This window comes from Triticum dicoccoides, chromosome 4B (assembly GCF_002162155.2).
Source record: "Triticum dicoccoides isolate Atlit2015 ecotype Zavitan chromosome 4B, WEW_v2.0, whole genome shotgun sequence".
Lineage (NCBI taxonomy): Eukaryota > Viridiplantae > Streptophyta > Magnoliopsida > Poales > Poaceae > Triticum > Triticum dicoccoides.
Window position 1 is genome coordinate 181,940,420 of NC_041387.1, and position 8,082 is coordinate 181,948,501.

An 8,082-nucleotide genomic window follows, 5' to 3' on the forward strand; every position below is an offset into this window, starting at 1 on the left:
TTGGAAATAGTTTTACCCTAACTAACGACCATGCTAACTAAGGCTTCCTACAGTCAGGATGGCTCTGATACCAGCTCTGGGGGGACCCCGACTCATAAGTCGTGATCACCGAATGCACGTGTATAGTGATCCCAGAGATCAATGCTCACTGAACACACAGAAGCTGAATAACAAGAGTCTTACATCCATACATACCGTCTTACATAAATTATGACCATTATGGTCAAGTCTTGAGTATAACATTGCAGCGGAAATCTTCGTCAATAACTTGGACCCATGCCATCTGCCTTAACCCTACAGGAATTCTGACTGGGAAGCGTCCTAGCTCGCATGTTCATCACCAAGGTACTCTTCATCATATCTTGTCTTTCATGCCTGGCCAATAAAATAACCAGTGGCAAGCCAATGAGTACTTTGAATGTACTCGCAAGCAACCCATGATTTGGTTCAAAGTAACAATGCAATTGTACAACAAGTAAGCAACCTAGCTTCAAGCTAGTTGAGATGTCCTATCAACTTGTGAGATATGCATCAATGAACATGGCTAACCTTGAGAATAGGTTACAGATATCAACATAAATAGAGTTTGAATCAATTCCATTTCATTCAACATGTCAAGTCACCACCTTGACACAAATAGTTCTCTTCCACACACACATGCACCGAGATTGTGAAATTTCTGGACATGATTTAAGTAGCACCTCCCAACTGTCCATGACCGTGGACACGGCTATTCGAATAGTTTGACACTCTGTAGAGGTTGTGCACTTTACCCACAAGATCTGGGAAGCTTTCGTGTCATCCACGATCCCGCAGTACCTCAAGTACTCAGGGGAAGCACCCGATCATTTCCTTTCCCTAGACAACACTAACATAGGGTCCACTCATTGATACACGACCCTCGTGTATAAGCAAAAGATCGTGGGACTCTGCCCTTTTCACATTATCACACATACACAAAGGGACCAACGGTGTGTCCGGTGCCCTGTGAAAATAGTCATGGCCGCCTATCCAAGCACGACCCCGTCCCGAGAGTGACCTCAGGTCACCCCCGTCACTAGTAATGTGGACACCATGCTAGTATCAGTCTAAGTAATCAATAATGCCCCGTCCCATAAAGGGGTAGAGTGGTTGCACATGTTTAGTTGGGACGATAATCACACATAAATCTAATCCATCATTTTACACACCAAAATCTCTCTTTGGTACACCACTTCTTCCTCAAGTGGTGACCTTAGTTCAACATCTCCCAAGGGCATTAGGGGCACCCAATGGGGTTTTCGAAAGGGTGTAACCACGAAGAGTTCATGGTACACATGCATCATTTTGCATCAACTAGTCTCTTGACAATGCAATCATGAAGAAGGTAAAGTCATAAGTAGGGGTATGCATCATGTGGTGGTTCACAACAAGTTTACCACCGTCATATTTCATCATCATGCAATCGGAAAAAGGGTACCGATGAACAAGAGGGGTGTCGTGGTCAGATGGCTGCTTGCCTGGTTCATCAGAGTATTGAAGTCTTCTGGTGCTTCTCCAAATACTCCGTCTACTTTGTCAACTAACGTCGGAAACAATCATAATAAGCAACACAACAAGGCAAAAATAAAAGTGTCTAAAAATATGAAGTTTACTTTTCTAGGACTCCTCTGGTTATATGGAAAATAACGAGAGTGGTTTCACTGGAATTGGATCAGTGGTTATTTCTGAACATTTCAATATGATGGAAAGAAGGGATTTAATGGATCTGCAGGTTGTCTACAGAATGCCTTTTTATAAAAATGAGTGAAAGTACACGTTAAATCTGGCATGATTTTAGAAACATTTAGAAATTGGTCTCACTAGATTTGGAGTTGAAATGAATATAATATGGATTTTTGAAGTGGACTTATGTGGATAAATGACCTTTTTAAAGGGTCCAGTGAAAACCAAGAATAACAAAAATGTCCACTATGGCCCATTAAATAGACCTTGATTTATGGAGTTAGTAGAAATTTGATTCATCAAATTTGGAGGTAATATGAATATTTGGGAGATTTTACAAGTTTCAAGAAAAATAAAAAGACAAAGGAGGGGGGATTAATACCTATACTGCGCACTGGGTGCAGCATAGCACCGCAGTGCACTGGGCCGCGCCAACGGCTCGGCCACGCGGGCGACAGGGAAACGTCGAAGGCGTCTTCGCCAAAGCCGTCTCCACTTAAATAGCGGGGCCTGCCCACTGGGTCGCTGACGTGTGGGCCCTAGTTGCAGGTTGCCTTCAACCTCCCGTGCGCGCTCTGGCCGCAGGGAGGAGCGGCTGCCACCGACGATTGCCGGGGCTACAGAGCGTCTCCGGGGACGCCCCGCCCGTTGGTGTGCTTAGGAGGCCACGCCACACCCATCCATGTGATGCATGCATGCCGTGGAGGGCTCCAGCAGTGATGGCTTGGGTGGCCGCAGAGGAGGCCGTCGGTGAGATTTGGCACTGGAGGGTAGGTGCGGGGAGGAGGGAATGGAGTGCGGGGCGAGTCGGTGGTGGTGGTGAGGGGGCACTGGAGTGGCTAGGGAGAGAGGAGAGGCTCGGGATAGCCCGAATTTAGGAGGAGCCCGATGGTGGCGCTACGGCCATTGCGGTGAACGGAGGACACGGGGAGAGGTGTGGGCTGGTCCAAGGGTGCACGGGAGGGAGAGAGAGAGCCAAAGGAGTAGAGAGGGGGCTCGGGGGTGGCCTTAAATAGCCGATCCGTGGCTCATCGTGGACGCGGCACACGGGTGGCCGTGGCAACGGTCGGGAGGACAGGAGGGAGGGAGAGGGGCTGTCTACGACATTCGTGGGAGTCGAGTAGGGTGCCAGGAAGAGAGAGAGGGAGAGGGGCGAGCTCCTGGTGGAGTCGTGGGCTCGCGCGAGCATTGGCCGAGCCGAGCGGCTCTGGGCTCGCGCCACGGGAGGTGAGAGAGAGGGAAAGAGGAGGGGGTCTGCACGGCTATCGCGTTGCGGATGTCGAGGACCTCGACTGGCGCGAGGGGGAGGCTTGAGGTGGTCGGGGGACGATGCGTCAACGGTCGGGAGCACGCTGACGTGCTCCAGAGCGCGTCTTTGTCCGGCATGGCACGCCTTTTTGCGGGATGGGCGCGGCCACTTGTGTCTGGAAGCTGCAGGGGGGAGTAAACAATGCGGCAATGACATAGGATGCCCTGGGGAGCCAGTAGAGGAGAGGAGGGGTGGAGAGAGAGAGAGTGAAAATGCTGCTGTCCAGAGAAGAAAAGTGGGTCCTTGCCCCCCTTCATCATTGCCTCTCGGGCAGGGAAGCACACTAGTGGTGGACGGGGACTAGGAGGGGTTGTGGTAAAAAGGAGAACTCATGGAGATTAGTGGAAGTGGCCAAATTGGTGTTTTTAGAAAAATGGCAGAAGGTGTTTGTTGTTGATTTGGGCAAGAAGATGAACTCATCTTGTCATAAGGCTTGACGGGGCCAAATGGCATGAGAAAACAAGTGGTTCCACCAAGATTGAGTCCATTTGGGCAAACTTGCCAACGCAACTTTTGTAAACCCTAGAAATCAACCGAAATGGACTTTCCAAGATTTAGCCATGCAAATCTATTCTCCTTGATGCACCACTTGGTGTAGTGTCCTAATTTGAGGTTCTGAACGTGTCCACAAAAGTTGAGATCAAAAGGAGAAAGTTGCCAATGTAGAGTTGTTCAAATTTGGCTCTGGACAGGAAGGGTTTTGGGGCACTTTGATCAAGTTAACTTGTTCTCTAACTTGCACCACTTGGTCTAGATGAATATTTAGACCATTTGAGCATGTGCACCTAGTTTTAGAACATTTGGACATATTTGGCAATGTAAAGTTGTTCAAACTTGAAAAAGGGCAGAAATGGTTTTGAGAGAGTTTCGTGAGGTTATACTATTCTCCATGACATGAGACTTGGCAAGATCATCAAACGTGTCATATACGACATGCTAAAATTTTCTTGGAAGTTTTAGAGAAAATTTCTTTTGTAAATATTTCAAAATCTTGAAATATCCATAAAGGGTTTTTGAGGTATTTGACCAATATTTTGAACATGACCATGTGTTGAAACTCCTATATATGGACAATATATGTCCACTGAGTTTCCCTAAATTTTGTAAAAATATTTCTGAAAGAGTTAAATAATTTTAACCTATTAAAGGCCATTTCTGGCCTTAAGAAAAAGCCTTTCAAAATAGAAAAATAACTTGTAAGATTATATTTTTGTGGCTTATGGTAGTCTTATATTTAATAGGAGTCAAATATGTTTTTGGAAAGATTTTTCATACCCCAACTCAAGTACTTGCAGTGCAGACCTCAATTCAGGGGGTTTTGGAAAACTAAATTTAGAAAATACTTTTTGGCCAAATTATTTTTTGTAAGAAAATTCTATAATGTACTATACACATGGCATGATCATTGGTTCAAGAGTTTGGAGCAAGGAGCTGAAGTATAGGAGTTGTAGGATTTATTTGATTTTTAGAGCACTTGCAAACAACAGACAAAAGTCCAATCAAGGCAAAGTCCAAAACACTCAAAAGTTTTTGTCAAACCACATTTTATCATGATTTATCATCTTAAGTGCAGTGCCATGAAAATCAGGGTGTGACACTGGAGAACTCCACATTTGATCAAGCGGGGCATACTTCGGGTCGCCGAACTTAGTTCATAAAAAAAGGGCTTCCTAGCCGCGATCTCCCCGGCTTGCCGGATCTCCTCCCGTGCCGCTATGAACTCTGACCAGGTTTCCTTTGCTGCTTGTAAGGCCTTCTCAATGTCGTCCTTTCTTCATTTGGTCTCTTCCTCGAGAAGTGCATATTGGCTAGCGGCTTCCCTTAGCTCAAGCGCCATGTTCGATATTTTCTCCTCACTCAGGCGATGAGAAGCCTGTTTGGCTTTTAATTCACCAACTACCTTCTTGGCAGCCGTGTCGCTTATCCTGGTCTGCTCCTTGGCCCGGGCAAGCTTAGCCCAAAGGGTTTCCACGGCGGTAGCACCATCTGCAGTCAAGCATATTATAAATTCCAGCATCACGCTCCTATTTATACTCACTGACCGCCCAAAAGACATACCTTGCACCTCGTCAAGCCGCTTGTTCACCAGCGTGATCTCATCATCCGCTACATTATGTTGCCACTTCAGTTCGGCAATTTTTGTAGCCCGGGTAGTGGACGGGGCAGCAGCCGCCTGTGTACAAATTAGCAAAATTATTACCTGAGCATATTTATCTTTTGATCCTCTGATCGCCCTATTCGGAGGGAAACCAGAGTCTCAGGGGCTACTATCTATACATAGTGCACATTGCCTTTACGGCACAAAAAAAGAGGCCACATTACGTACCCCAAAGCCTCTTAGTAGGCTCATAAAGGCTTCATTCAGTCCGCTTTTTGCGGATGAAATTCTCTCAATCACCGTACCAATTAAGGTACGCTGTTCCTCTGAGATAGGCACTTGCCACAGAAGACCCATCCATATGTCCGGCTGTAAATCGGATAGTCCGGGACTTTTGTTGTTGGTCTCTCTAGGAGCCGAACACCCCGGACCTCGGCGGCCGAAGAGTCATCTTCTGGCCTTGTGCTCCTTCGCGGATCGGGAGAGATCCTCTGGGACGACACCTCGGGGTTGTCCGCCTTATGGGGTGGGGAAGTATGAGGCGGTGTTTTGCTCTCCATCATCTCTGGAAGAAGATCCCCCGAGGACGAAGATTGTTGAGGGAGGCTATAGGCCGAACTGCCAAACGTACATTTCCAAATATTACCCTCACAAAGAGGAAAAGAACGGGGTATGCTTATTAAACACCTTTGTTCACTTACAGTTCGGCTAAAGGCTGGCCCCCTTATGGGCAATGCGCGGCAATATCGCCTCCCGAATCCGGGCCCCTGATAGGGATTTCTTCCCTCGCTTGAAGGCCTCTGCCTTCAGGTCTTCGAGGGCGGCTCTCTTCTTCCCGCGGGTGGAGGGAATGTTAGATTCTCCTCCCCGTTCATCCTCCGACATGGGAGTTTTGATTTCCCCGGAAATGGTGTGTGACGCACCTCCGGTATGAAGGCCGCTTTTGACCTCTCCACTCCTCTCCTATTCCTCCCTCAACGGCACTTGATAAGGTGTCGGAGCCAGCATCCTGGTTAACACTGGGTCCACTGAGTTTTCAGGAAGAGGGGATGAACACCTTATCCTCTCCGCCTTCTTTACCCAGCCCTGGCCGAGTATGGTTTTCTCAGTTTTGATATGGGAAACTTAAACTAAAAACATGTTCGGAAATTGAGTACTTAGCGGGAAATCCGGATGGTTACAGTCGAGGCCTGCGTCCTCGGTGGTGTCCGGACACCTTTTTCGTGACCCGAAGAATAATCCGTACATCCCTTCAAGCGTTGTGCCAAAGAAGCGCTGAATGGTTTGCGGTCCTTCCAGATTGATCTCCCACATACGGAGAGGTCGGTGCTGGCATGGCAAGACCCGACGGACTAACATAACTTGGATTACCTTGATGAGGTCAATGTCCTTCTTAATAAGGTCTCGAATGCGGCTTTGCAGTATTTGAACATCATCTAGTGATCTCCAATCTAGCCCCTTGTTGATCCACGATGCAAGCTGTGGCGGAGGGCCGGATTGGAAGGCGGGTGAAGCCACCCACTTAGTACCACGGGGCTCCATGATATAAAACCACTCTGGTTGCCATAGGCCGGAAGTTGCGGTGAAGGAACCCTTTGGCAAGACAATGTCGGCCGATTTGCTTATCAAAGCACCTCGCACTCTGCATGTCTCCCTTCTATTATCTTCGGCCTTACATTGAAGGTCTTGAGCCATAAGCCGAAGTGTGGAGAGATATGGAGGAAAGCCTCACAGACGATAATGAATGATGACATGTGGAGGAGGGAGTCCGAAGCTAGATCATGGAAATCTAGTCTGTAGTAAAACATGAGCCCCCGAACGAAGGGATGAAGGGAGAAACCTAGTCCCCGGAGCAAGTGAGGGATAAATATGACCCTCTCATTAGGCCTAGGAGTAGGGATAACCTGCCCTTGTGCAGGAAGCCTGTGAAGGATTTCCGCGATCAAATACCTCGCCTCCCTGAGCTTCATGATATCCTCCTCGGTGACAGAGGAAGCCATCCACCGGCCTTGAAAGCTTGATCCGGACATGGCTTGAGGTTCGAAGTGGCTAGTTAAGCCTTGGGTGTTGGAACTCGAGGTGAGAGGAGGAGTGGAGCAGCGGGTTTGAAAAATGATTCGAAATAATGGCCGGACGATGACATCATGTCGTGTTGCAAAAGCTGTCAACGGATTGGACTCGTGAAAACATTATGCTCTCCACGGTCGTATATGGAATTTGTTTTGCAGAGCCGGACACGATTCTTATGTTCAAGATCTACTTTGGAGTATTCGGAGAAGGAACCCGCCTTGCAATGCCGAAGACAATCTACGCGCCGGACTCATCATCATTGAAGCCTGGTTCAGGGGCTACTGAGGGAGTCTTGGATTAAGGGTTCCTCGGATAGCCGGACTATATGCATATTCCGTACTATTGGACTATGGAGATACAAGATAGAAGACTTTGTCCCGTGTCCGGATGGGACTCTCCTTTGCGTGGAAGGCAAGCTTGGCGATTCGGTTGGGAAGATTTGTTTCTCTATAACTGACTTTGTGTAACCCTATCCCCCTCCGGAGTCTATATAAACCGGAGGGTTTAGTCCGTAGGACAAGAACAATCATAATCATAGGCTAGCTTCTAGGGTTTAGCCTCTACGATCTCGTGGTAGATCAACTCTTGTAATGCTCATATAATCAAGATCAATCAAGCAGGAAGTAGGGTATTACCTCCATCAAGAGGGCCCGAACCAGGGTAAACATTGTGTCCCTCGCCTCCTGTTACCATTAGCCTTAGACGCATAGTTCGGGACCCCTACCCGAGATCCGCCGGTTTTGACACCGACAACAGGACCAGTGCGATATTCTGTTTTCTAGCCAAAGCACGCACGCAACCCCAGAGCCACACCCCTAAGATAGACAAGGGCGATGGGGTCTGACGGACTCACCTCTACATGCGGCCCCCATGGCATGCCGCGTCGCCGCCTGCTCTGGCT